This window comes from Lactuca saligna, chromosome 8 (assembly GCF_052625555.1).
Source record: "Lactuca saligna cultivar CGN05327 chromosome 8, ASM5262555v1, whole genome shotgun sequence".
NCBI lineage: Eukaryota > Viridiplantae > Streptophyta > Magnoliopsida > Asterales > Asteraceae > Lactuca > Lactuca saligna.
The window spans coordinates 74,892,048-74,906,419 of NC_136424.1; the positions used below are offsets into that span (position 1 = coordinate 74,892,048).

At 37.7% G+C, this 14,372-nt stretch overlaps 1 pseudogene; it reads right to left on the bottom strand.

The window, feature by feature from the left end:
* Nucleotides 1-2,409: 2,409 nt before the first annotated feature.
* On the bottom strand, nt 2,410-3,300 carry LOC145013345 (chaperone protein dnaJ 20, chloroplastic pseudogene; annotated as a pseudogene).
* Nucleotides 3,301-14,372: the final 11,072 nt, after the last annotated feature.

Consider the following 14,372-nt stretch of genomic DNA (forward strand, 5'->3'; position numbering starts at 1 on the left):
TTAACAACAACTATAAGTAATTTTAAACTATATATTATATTTAATTTTATTAATGAACAACCTCCGGATAAAGGTCGTTAAGACGATTGAGATTATATAGTTTTAATAAATGCCTATCTTATCATATAATTTAAAATAATCATGAATTTATATAAACTTCATATAATAATTATTTTATCAAAATAAACAATTTATTTTATATTTACAAAACATATATTTGTAAATACTTCCAACTTATAATTTTATTATGTGCAAAATGTAAGTATTTGTCTAATTGTAACTATATAAGTAGTATTTTTACCTTTTATTATCATTGGTTTACAAAAATTTCAATTTATATCATAATGTTAGATATATTTGTATTTGATATAATGAATATATAATGCGTTTCATATCATTGATTATTCGTCGTAGTTTTTTTTAGAACGACAATCATTGGAACTAGTGTTTGTCAATGATTCGAGTGTTTCGAGCAAAATTGTTTTGAATAAGAATCTCAATTTCATATGATCGTGTGTTTCCAACATATTTTATCATTGAAATCTTTCTTTTAGATAAAAAAAAAAACTATAATTTTTTTTCTCTATTTTCATTTACTCTATATAACACAAAAAAATGAGATGTAAGCAACTAAGAACGAAAAATAACGTTCTTGTGATTATGTTAATATTTCATAAATATTCCGATTTTTATGTTTAACAATATTTTACTTGTGAAGCATAAGAAGAAGAAGATAAACTTCATATTGACTTCTCCAATTATTGAAACTTGATTGATTGTCTCCATTAACACAAGGATGTGGGGCAAATTTAACTAAGAATGAAAGATAACGTTCTTGTGATTATGTTAGTATTTCATAAATATTCTGATTTTAATGTTTAATAATATTTTTCTTGTGAAGCATAAGAAGAAGATAAAGTTCATATTGACTTCTCCAATTATTGAAACTTGATTGATTGCCTCCATTTAACAGAAGGATGTGGGGCAAATGATGGTACATTAAGAATGGACACTTCTTGTTGTTCCATATTGATGACAACACCAAAGAATTAAAATGTGGGTTTCTTATTTAAAGAAAATGTCTTTCCTCTGGTGTGCTACACTGCTACTGACTATAGTTTGACTATAGTTGGCCTCGAAACGTATTTTCTTACTAGACTGGAATTTTCAGTTACTGTATTGTATTATTTTATAGAGAGTAACAGTATTATAGTTATATAAAAACATATCCTTTTTATAGCAATATTTGTCCTTTTGATTCTATGGCAAATTTTTATTTGAATTACTTAACCATGTTATAAATGTTATCGTTGGAACTTTGTGCCCCTTCTCTGAACACTCTTCGAAAAATTTCTAGGTCCGCTCTAGTATGCGATTTCCATAATCTTCGAAACACATTTGCAAATACTTGCAATATATTTATGAGGACTCAGTTCGAACTGTATCGATTGTCGCTTATAACTTAAATGAATATGAACATAACTAAAGAATGTTTGTGATTTCATTTAAATGATTTATTAACTTATTGACTTCTTGATATGTTAATAAATTAAAAAAAATTTGCTTGGGTATATAATGACTTTTAAAACAATTTTTTGTAAAATCTTTAAAGAGATTTTAAAAAGTCACGATTTATAACTTCTTAAAAAAAACTTATAACTTATTAAGTTGAAAATAAGATTTTAAGAAGTCATGATTCTTTTTCGGTTATTTTACATTGATAAGCTAAATCAAACATTTAAAAAAATTTATTGACTTACCTTTGTCACTATAAAAATTAATTCAACCATTTTTTAAAGACTCATTTTTTTATCTTCATAAATCAATAAACCTTTTGCCTATTTTCCATTCAAATTTAATTTTCAAACACCCTATTGAGTATAAGTTTTGATTATTAAAAAAAATGGATAATGATTTGAAAGGGTAATGAACTTTCGATTTTATTTACATTTAGTCACTAAACTTTTTTTCATTATCTATTTGCTACTGAACTATTGAAACTGTTCACATTTTACTCTTATGACCGATAACAACCGATCATAAGGGTAAAATGTGAACAGTTTCAATAATTTAATAGCAAATAAATAACAAAAAAAAATTTAGTGGCTAAATTTGACAAAAATAAAAAATCTGTTACCCTTTCAAATCATTATCCCTTTAAAAACAACAATAATAAAATCAATGTCACAAAGTTATCTATAGTTAGGTTACAAGACATTATTGGACGAATAGACTAAATATCTAGAATATTTTTATATATTTAAAAATAAGTTAAAAATATCTCATATTCCATTATCCGTCGATTATTTATCTTATTATTTATAACATATTTATTCAAATTATATCTAAGTCGTAATAGTTATCGTACGATTTAAATAAAATAAATATACTATGAAATACTAAAATATATACAGTTTTAAATAATTTATTTATCAATCTATTTAACAAGTTCTAACACTTCAAAATATATTTACATCCTAAACAAAATCCTAAACAAAAAGATAACAAAGTTACAAAAATTAAAAAGGCCATAAGGCAAAGAAGGATTTTTATTGGGCTTGATCCGACCCGTTAGCCGACGGTTTACTCCCTTGACTCCGGATCCGGGCTGCCCACGACATCCCCCTCGCGGAATCCACTCTGCTCGGACTCACCCTGCTCCGCCGCCTCAGCTCCGATATCTGCACCTTCCACGTCTCCTTCCAACGGCTTTTATCATCGGATCTCGATTCAAATCGGGTTCCACTCTTACCTGAAAAGGCCATGTGTAAGCCCTTCGCCATACAACTATCATACATGGATCTAGCTTCCGGATCGGATAAGGTCTCGTAAGCTTCCTGTACCCTTATAAACCTTACAGTGTACTCCTCCATCCTTTCCGGCGGCGATACGTCCGGATGGTACTTTAACGCCATTTGCTTGTAAGCTTGTTTGATCTCGGAGAGTGTCCCGTTCTCCGATATACCAAGTAGATCATATAGTGTCTCCTTCACCTGCGCTGGTATGCAATAGCCGTTTGCAGCGGTGGAGGCTGAGGCGGAGGCGGAGACTTTGGTGGTTATACGTGGTGTTGGAATCGAAATCTGAGATATCTTGACATGGGTATTGTTAGATTTGAAAGAAATATGAGGTGGGAGTGATGAAATCAGTGGTTTATTGGATGAAAGTGAGAGCGATTGGATCCCGGAAGGAAAAGATTTGGAGTTCATATCTTTGGATTGTTTGAGTGGAGGTGGTGATTGGTGTGGGGCGGGTGTTTATAGTGGGGATAAAAGCGCAACGAAAATGGATGAATATTTAAAGTTTAAACAGGCTGCGGAAATGGGGTGAACTGGATTTTATAAGATTACCAATATAATTTCGATTAAAAATACAACGTTTAGTTTGAAAAAGAAAAATATAAAATATAAAAGAAAAAGTAAATATACTATAATGTTCGGAGGTTGTGGTGTAATTTAAGGTTGTAAATACACCAAACAACAAATTGTTTGCGAGCATATCCATGGAAAAGTTAGTTTATCTATTCATTTATTTATGAACGAATATGAACAATAATATGGTTATAATATATAAAATATAAAAGAAAAAGCAAATATACTATAATATTTGGAGGTTGTGGCGTTATTTAAGGTTGTAAATACACTGAAAAACAAATTGTTTGAGAATATATCCATGGAAAGTTAGTTTATATATTCATTTATTTATTAAATGAACCAATAAATGAACAATGATATTGTTTGTTCAATTATGTTCATAAGCGTTTGTTTATATTATTCGTTTATATTTATTTATGTCCGTTCATATAAGTTCATTTTATGTTTACATATGTTCAATTAGAATACATTGTTACGTTATATATTTGTTTATATTCATATATGTTCAATTATATTTTTTTTTTATCTCCGTTTGTTTATGTTCGTTCATCTATGATTATTTAGCTTGTTCACGAACATAAACAATTTAATTTGTTAAACGAACGAATATGAATAAGAAAACTCATTCATACCTGTTCGTTTGTGTTCGTTCGATTCATTTTAACCAAACATGAATAATTATTATTTTTAAATGTATAAAATTCAATTTTATTAAAAGACTTAAATTTACTTAAAATTAAAAACAAAACATAACATGTCATTAAAAAAACCTAAATACTTAGAAAACGAAAATAACATGAAATTATAAAAACACGCACACACAACAAATGCCAAAAAAAAACAACCAAAGGTGATAGGTTTTTTATGCGTGTTTTTTTATTATTTGAGTTTTTGGAAAAATACATTTTTTTTTAATTCTTGACAGATAAAATATAGAGAAATAGAAGAAGTGTATTGAGGTGTGGTAATTTTGGGTGTTGAATGTTTTATTTATAGGTAAGAAGTAAAATAACAGTAACACAGCATTAAAAGACTTAAATTTCAGCCGCCATTGGAACACCTCTAGCACTACGTCGTCGGACGTCATGCGTAGCCGGAGAAGGACCGTCGTGATCAGTCAAAAGCAGTCACCACCACCATTGGAATCCTCCACAGCCGCTTCCCAGCCGAGTTGCCTGCTACTGTGCTGCCATGTCATTGTTGTGTTGCCGACAAAGCTGTGAATCGCAAGACCAACGACCTGTTGCTCCCATGGACCGGTTGGACTTCCGTGCCCTCCTGCGTCTTCTTCTGTCGCCGCTGTCGGATGTTGTGGGCAGCGAAGGGCTCCATGTGGGGCGTTGGGGACCGTAGGACGAGAGGTTAAACCGGAGCTTTGGTTGTATGAATGGCAGGTCGAATCTGCTGGTGGTGAGTGTCGTTGCGATCGTCTGCCGCCGCCGGATGCCATATCACTGTTGCTGCCATTTTCCTGCCACCATTTACCACCGTTTGCCGCCTCGAGTTCGTTGATGGATGGGTTTGCGCAATCAGTTCACGCGTATGTGTTATGGTGTTGCTGCTCGAGGGTGGTCGTGCCTTTTGGTCGAAAACCATGGAAAACCCACCATGGCTGCCAACCATGGTGGTTATCACCACTTTCTGTTCCGCCACCACTAGTCGCCGCGTGGTGGTGGCTATGTGCGTGTCTCTAGGTGTGTGTGTGTATGTGTTTATGTTAGTGTGTGAGTGTGTGCTATCGGGATCGGGTTGTAATCTGTAATCGGTGACGGAATAAAAATAAAAAGTCAAAAACCACCACCGTGAAGTGGTGGCTGCCGCCACCGGCCACCATGTTGGGTGACAGTGTGCTTCGTTGCATTTTTGGACTCGTTTGGATGTTTGGACTAGAGGCTACTAAACCCTAATGGGCCTTGTAAGCCCTATTGGGCCCAATAAAACCCTAATTGGCCTAAAAGCCCAACCGGTTGACTAATTGGCTAATATTGGGTAGGAAACCCTAATTTGGGTTTGGAAAATCCTAATGGCTTAAAACCTTAATTTTGCGAATTAATCGGGACACACACGAGATTATTTAATAACTTGAAATATCAAATAATAATCATTGGTAAACTAACTTAAGGCAATAATGGACTTAATGGATTAAGTCCTTAATGGGTTAAGTAAGAAACACTTAACCCTAGTAATCATTTCATGTGAAGCCCTATTTTTGATTAGGCCTAGAGTTGGGCCTTCATATTGGGCTTTAGTGATTGGACTATTGAGGGGCTATCCAAGAACAAACTAATGGACCAAAATAATTATATGGGCTTTAGGATAATGCCCATGTGAGGATTGGGGCCCAATTTGGAAAACTAGGCCATAATTGGACCTTTACGGTTATGAGAGATTGGGCCATTAGTATGCCAAGTGTTTAGACCATGAGGGATGGTTGGGCCTAAGGGGTAAGGCCCATGTGAAGGGTTGGGCCTAATTTGGAAAATTAGGCCATGTGTTGGGCTATGGCCTATTACTTGACCATTGGGTTTTGTAGTGTGAGTTGGACCTTGGGATTGAAACCTAATTATTAATTGGGTGTTGTTTGATGTTGACAGTGCGGGAAGCTGTCAACCAGTAGCTGGAGTTTTATCCGCAGGACTTCAGCAGTGCCAGATGAGTTATCCTCACTATACTAAGGGGTCTAAGGCACCTAGGCCGGCCCATTTAATATGTTACCTTGAATTGTGATAGATGTTGAGTATGATTTAGTGTCACATGCTAGTGTTTATGCATGTTAGGTAGGTCTGTACGACTACCTGTGATGTTATGTGATTATTGCATGCTCGATTCTTATGATTTATGTGTTTGTTATATGGGATGGGACGAGGTTGTACTGCTTTGTGAGGTAGCCAACAAACCCTAGGAGCATTCCAGTTACGGGCTAATGGAGACTCGAACTGTGGGCTCGGGAGTATTCCAGTTACGGGCTAATGGAGACTCGTACTGTGGGCTCGTGGGTATTACTGTCCGTAGGTCTGTGGACCCGTTATGTGTTGTTCTGTTTCAGATTGTTATGATATGTTAATGTTGATATGGCTATGTGGACTGTATGTGTATTGGTATTTTGGGGTAACTCACTAAGCTTTCGGACTTACAGTTTCATTTTATTGTTTCAGATACATCAGGGGGTCGCGACATGGCAAAGGCGTGATCGTACATCTCCTCCTATTATGTTTATGTTTCTGGGAAAACTCTGATAATTATTATTTTGAAAATAAAGTTGTAATGATTCAATGAACTTGACATGTTTTTTTAAAGTTTAAATTGGTTTGAAATTTTGGGTGTTACACATATTCATCCTCTCACTCTTGTGTGTTTGTGAGCCATTAGAGGTACTACATTTGTGGTACTTATTCTCAAGAGCAAAGGAACTTCAAGATTTAGTTGTTATTACTATCTAGCAACAACGATATGTATTGTAACCACTTTTGTTTGTGAATTTCGAAATATTAGATGTATGCTAGGGTTTCCTTTTGTTTTCATTTGTTGTATGTCTCATAGTGAAAACATAGATCCAAATTAGGGTTGTATGCACACATAGGATTGTTTGAATAATACTCAACAAAAACTTGTTAGAATATTACCTTGTATAGTAGCTTGTAGAATATTGACCTTTAGAGAGCTTATCACCTCAAGTGTGATGCCTTAAACAAGTCACAAACACCAATAAAAACTAGATGGATATAAGAGAGGTTAAGGAGACATAAATCGACTATACCCTTCTAGGAATGCAAGTGGTTTCCGATTTTAGGGCTTAGGGTACATATTTATAGTGTAGAATTCCAAGAGTCATGTGTTAGCCCTAATTCTTACAATTAAGCTTATGATCCAACAATATGATTTGGATTATCACTCAATGGACTTTCACGTAAGCTTGGTCCAACATAAACCAATCATGGATAATTAGCCCAAATCATATGTTTCACTTATTGATATAATCAGTCCCTATTTATTTAATTAGTCTCTTTTGATCACTAAATTAATCCTAAATTAATTATTGATCAATACTAATTAAATATTATGATTTCTCAATTAATATATTATACTTATAATTTATTAATAAATCACAAATAACCTCATTCTCAAATATCCATCTATCAAATTGTTCCGATGAAGGCAATCCGAAATGGACCATGCTACTATCAGGTCAAGTACATACCAATTATAGTTATGGGCTTAGACACCTAATCCAACAATAACAACATATAATGGGTCCACAACTTAAGAAGACTAGATTAATCCGAGCCTAGAGTATGAGTCTAGCATGCCTATCCGGCCCTCAACTCATATCTAGATTGCTCCCGGGCCTACATCATAAGTTTGGCTTGCCCTCGGGGCTTATAGCTTATGTTTTGGTTGCTCCGGGTTTGTTGGCTACTGCACAAATTAGTACAACCTCAAGCTAACACAATATATTGACATATGTAATAGATAAACATAAACACAGAACCATCAAACACAGATAATCATACAGATTTACTAATCAACCACATACCAACATAACATTATCCTACAATCAAGATATATAATCTGGTAGGTCGATATTGGTGCCTTCGACCCATGGGTACAGTAAGGAATAACTCACCTCTCAGTTTGAATACAAGCTGAATAAATCTCTACTCTGAAAAATCGAATCAACGATCACCTAACCTAACCCCTAGGTTAAACTTGGTCAAAACTCAGGTCAAAGGTCAAGGTGAACGAGTCAACTCGGTCACTCAGCTGAGTATGTGGGGCGTACTCAGCTCCTACGTTGGGTGTACACGAGCCTTGACCGGGATCAGGAGGTTTCTTCATACGCACGACGTATAGTGGGTTACACACAGCATACGCACCAAAATCTATTTCCTTTATAAGATCTTAATGTGTTAAGCTCTCATGTTCCAAATGTAGATCCAAGGCCAAAATACCACTGAGAGTCATAAAGTTTCGAACTTTATGACTTTGCATGCCCATTAAGTGCTTAATACCAACAAACTAAACTTCTTAACACCTAAAGACCTTCTAGAGTATGCATGGGGAAGAACTAAGCATCAGGATCTCAGTTTTATGACTCAGTACCCCTCATTGGGTCTAAAGGGACGACTTATTTGGTTAAGAGCATGCCATGCTCAAGAATCACAAAGGTTGGGACCAAAAATTCCCTAAATGAAGGAATAACTAGATCCATGAGAAAAGATGATCAAGCTAGGAGCTTTTTACCTACTGGAGGCTCCTAGCAAGTAGAGAACCCCAGATCCAAGCTTTTCCCAAGCTCCAATTTCCTTCTACCACCTTCTTCTTTTTCAAGAAAACCACCAAAACATATAACGAGTGCAAAGTGAACTCTTCTCACTTAGGGTTAGCTAGAGGAACAATTTTTAGGTTGAGGCTGATGAGGGTGAAAATTTTTGGGCCATAAAGAGGATTATATAGGGTGCAAACCCTCAAACTAGGGTTTTGGGTCTGAACAACGTACGTGATGCGTACCTATGGAGTACGTTGGGCGTATGTGTGCAAGTCCCACTTCCTTCATGCATGAGTACGCCATGCATACACCCTGAGTATGCACGACGTATGGACCAAAAATGCCAATCTTTTAAAATTTAGGGTTAAATATGTACCTTCTCAAAACGGGTGTTACAGTTCTCCCCCACCTGACATAGACTTTATCTCGAAGTACGATGATGCGAATAACTTAGAATAATGCTCCCACATCTCCGTCTCCAACTCCTAGGTCTACTCGGCGCCTTTTCGATGTTGCCACTGAACCTTTACCAAAGGTATCTCCTTGTTGTGTAAGACCTTCATCTTTCTATCCACCACCACTACTAACATCTCAACATAATTCAGGTGCTCATCAACCTGAATATCATCCAAATGGGATCACTACCTCTTCGTCCAACACACACTTCCGTAACTACGACACATGGAAAATGTTGTGGATCTGACTGAGCTCGCTCGACAAATCCAACCGGCAGGCCACCCTACCTACCCTGGCGATCACATTGATGGTCTAATATACAGAAGTCCCAATTTCCCCTTCTTTATAAAGCGTATCACACTCTTCCAAGGTGATACCTTCAGTAACACCATATCATCGACCAGAAACTCCAACTCTGATCGACGCCGGTAGGCATAAATCTTCTGCCGACTTTGAGTTGTCTGCAATCTCTACCTGATTTGATGGATGAACTCTGTGGTTTGTAGGGCTACCTCAGTCCTTCCCAAGACTCTGTGACCAACCTCCCCTAAGCAAACACGGGTACAACATCTCCGACATCCAGAAGCTCGAAGGGTGGTGCACCAATGTTGGAGTGATAATTGTTGTTGTAGGAAAACTCCGCATGAAGTAGGTAGGAATCCCAACTTCCACCAAAATCTATGACAAAAACTGCAAATTATCCTCAAGTGTCTGGATGGTCCGCTCACTCTGGCCATCAGTCTGCGGATGATAAGCAATGATGAAATTCAGCCTCGTACCTAGTTCCTCGTGGATCATGTGGCAAAATTGTGACGTGAACCAAATATCTAGGTCTGATATAATGGAAACCGGAACACCGTGACGAGCAACAATCACATGAACATACACATCGTCCAATTTCTCAGCTGAGGAGCTCTCCCGGATGGCTAAAAAAGTGGGCACTCTTGGTCAATCAGTCCATGATGACCCTGATAGAATCAAAACCCTTGGTAGTCCTCGGTTGCTTGGTGATTTGTTCCAACTTCCACATGGTGATATGTACGCTTCTTCCATCAGAAGATCTCTTATCCCTCCCTTCTTAGGTACCCAAATTCAATCTTGGAATACCTTCAACCCTTGACTGTTTGTACCGAATTCTAAAGTTTTGCCCAAACGTTCTTCCTTTCGGTCATTCTTCTCTAAAGCTTCTTCTTGAGCTTTCCTGATACTTTCCACAATCATCGAGACAACTTCTATTCTCAACGCTCTTGCCCTTTTCCTTTCAAGATTGACTTTCCGACTGAGAGCATCAACAACAACATTTGCTTTACCAGGGTGGTAAAGTATCTCATAATCGTATTCCTTGAGTAACTCTAGCCAGCGTCGTTATCTCATGTTCAATTCCTTTTGATTAAAGAGATATTGGAGACTCTTATGATCAGTGAAAAGCTTGCACTTTGTACGATAGAGGTAATGCCTCCATATATTTAGAGAAAAAAACTACCGCTGCCAACTCCAAATCGTGAGTGGGGTAGTTTTTTTCGTGCTCCTTCAATTGTCGAGAGGCATATGCTATCACTTTTCTCTTTGGGTCAGAACATAGCCCAACCCGACTCCCGATGCATCGCTATACACCGAGAAATCTTCAACTCCATTGGGTAGAGAAAAGGATCGGTGCTTCACATAATTTCTTCTTTAACTTATCGAATGCTTCTTCATGCTTCTCACTCCACGTATAAGTAGCTACTTTGTGGGTCAAAGCTTTTAATAGAGCAGCTATCGAAGAAAAGCCTTGGATAAATCGTCGGTAATATCCAACTAATCCCAGAAAGCTTTGAATCTCTGTGGGACTTTTGGTCATTCCCACTTCATCACTGGTTCGATTTTTGTTGGGTCAACCATTATCCCTTCTTGGTTAACCACATGACCCAAGAATTGGACTTCTCGGATCCAAAAATCACATTTTGAGAACTTTGCATAAAGTTTCTCTCTCTTCAACATTTCCAAAACTTCTCGTAGATGCTGGCCATGCTCCACCTGGATTTTCGAGTTGATGAGAATGTCATCTATAAACACTATCACGGATTTGTTGAGGAATGGTTTACAAACCCTATTCATCAAATCCATGAACGCTACTAGAGCATTGGTTAGTCCAAATGACATAACCAAGAACCCGTAGTGTCCATATCTAGTTCTGAATGTAGTCTTCTCGATATCCTACTCTCTCACCTTTAGCTGATGATATCCTGACCTAAGATCAGTCTTTGAGACATAGCTCGAACCTTGCAGCTGATCGATTAGGTCATCAATCCTTGGCAATGGATACTTGTTCTTCACCGTAGCCTTGTTCAACTCTCGGTAGTCTATACACATTCTCATGCTTCCGTCCTTATTCTTCACGAATAACACCGGAGCTCCCTAGAGTGATGAATTAGGTCGAATGAAACCATTGTCCAACAACTCCTGAAGTTGCGTCATAAGTTCCTTCATCTCCGTCGGTGCTAGCCGGTATGGTGCTTTTGCTATTGGTGTCGTCCCTGGTAACAAGTCTATTCAGAATTCTACTTGTCTATCGGGTGGTAATCCGAGAAGATCTTCGGGAAAGACTTCCGGATAATCACACACGACCGATATATTCTGCACCTCCTTCTTTTCCTTCTTAACATCGATAACAAATGCCAAGTATGATGCACATCCCTTGGACAAACATTTTATGGTTTTCATCAGGGAGATGATTCCAGAATTCACTTTGCGTTTGTCCCCGTACACCATAAATGAATCTTTTCCAAGTGGGTTCACCCTTACTATCTTCTTCCTGCAAAGAATCTCAACATCATTGGTGCTAAGCCAATCCATTCCCAAAATGATTTCAAAACCGTTTTGCTCTATGGGTAACAGCTCCTCGTGGAATTCAATTCCGTTTAGGTCGATGACAACGTTCCTAATACGGTCACTAACAGGTACGAACTTACCACTGTCAACTTCCACAACTAAGGCATTATCAAGTTTTTCTACGGGTAATGCTAGTTTCCCACCAAACTTATGTGACACAAAGGAGTAGTTTGCTCCGGAATCAAATAGTATATTGGTAGGAAAACCATTTACAAGAAAGGTACCTGAACCGACGTCTGTTGCCTCCTTCGCAGCCCCGAGCGTCATCTGGAAGGCTCTTCCCTTAGGCTTCAGTGGAATGTTGGGTCTTGCTGCCTCCTTCTTCTTCGGGTAGTCCCTCGAAATGTGCCCTTCCTCGTTGCACTCATAACATACCTTCTTAGTGAACGTGCACTCGTTGGCATAGGGCCCAGGCTTTCTACACTTAAAACATGTGACCCCTCTGTCACATTTTCCTTGGTGCTTCTTCTTGCATTTTTCGCACCATTTTGCTTCGGTTCCTCCTCTTCTCGAAACAGACTTCAAGAATTTACTCTTCTTGCTGGACCTCGAGGATCCATCAAATTTCCTTTTCTCTCCAACCTCCAATCTCTCCAAACCTTTTTCTCGTATCTGGGTCTCCACACTCTTAGCAGCCCAGATGACGGCTTTTAGAGTGGTTGCTTGCTTGATCATTGGACCAAAGTCCGCTGGTAATTCGAGGGTAAACTTGTTAACCTTGGAGAGTTCGGTTGGAACTAGGTACGGAACAAGCTTCATTTTCTCTGTAAAACTTGTAGCGTATTCAGTAACACTCATTATTCACTTCTTCAGATTTTGGAACTCATTGTTGATTTCCAGAAGATCTTGCTCAGAGTAGTATTGCATCTTCAGTTGTACCAGAAAATCCTCCCAAGACATCTTGCTCGCTTCACCCTTGGGCATTGAATCAGCTAGTAACTTCCACTAGCTCAGTACTCCAGATTTTAACAAAGGAACCGCAAGAGCGGTCTTCTGTCTGTTGTTACACTCGCAACTCTAAAGCATTGTCTCTATCTCGAAGATCCAGTTCATGACTTCCACTGGTGTCGGGCTTCCAGATAGACACGGTGGTTTGGTTGCCATGAAATCCTTGTACTTGCATCCACGTCCGTCATTTCCACCATCCTGGTTGTTTCGACGAACTATTGGTGGGTTGGCTTGACCAACAGTCCCACTGTAGTTACCTTCTTCTGACAACCCATCATTCAGTTCGGTTTGTTCGATTGGTATAGTAGCTTCCTCTCGACTATGTTGGAGTAAACGCTTGGTTTCCTCCATTTGACGATCCAACATCATTTGGATCATCGCTTGTACTCCAGCCATTGTGATTGGCTCAGGAGCGGCTACCACAACCTATATTTGTTCAATCACAGGTGGTTGATTTCTGTTCCCATTTGCATTCCCAGCTTCACTGCAGGATCTTTCCATTTTGATCTATACACCGAATAAGGTGAATTTAGATCTTTATTTAGGATAGACGTTAAAATATTCCTTATCTCTTCGAAAGGTTTATATGATAGTTATAATATCGTGGTTGTACGTTTAGAATCCTAAACACATAAGGTTTCCAGATCCGGTCGGCAACAGACCAAAGATCTGAACAAATGACAGCATATAAGGCATAAATCATTTAGCACATAAAGCATATTAGGCATACTTTCCTAAATAAGCTAGTGCTCTCATTTCACAATTATCGCTTAGCATTCTAAGTTTAAGTCTAGAGATCCTACAAATTCCTAGTTCGCTTAAACTAATGCTCTGATACCAACTGTGACATCCTCATTTTTCACGGCCAGAAAAGATCGATTTTGTTTATGCTTGTTTGAAAATCAAAGTAATATTTTTCATAAAAATGTTGCGGAATTTGTTCCCAAAATAAAATATGATAAAGATTTATCAAAGCATTTCCGTAGAAATGTATTTCATTAAAAAGAATCGGGATGTCATGTTCGATACAGATCAAAAGCATAAACAGTACAATATAAGCCTTACTACATTATTTCATATCTACAGGCCTATATCCGTAATCCCTCATCCAAAACATCACATCTATGCTCGAGCGCCACTACCTGTAATACATGAAACTGAGTGGGTCAGGCTTGGGAGCCTGGTGAGCACATAGGGTTTTCAACCCACAATAAATAAGTTTAGTTATTTCATCAACCAATAATAACCCGATTACTCATTCCCGTTATCCTCACATTACGTCCCTAAAACACCTATCATATGGGACCTAGACTAACGATCAACATCGGGATGGACACTAATGCTAAGGGGATTCCTCAACAATAAATGTCCTTAAGGAAACCATGTGGGGGATGGAGTACACCAGTGAACAGATCGTTCACAAACACCGGTGAACGTATTCCAAAGACACACTTTAT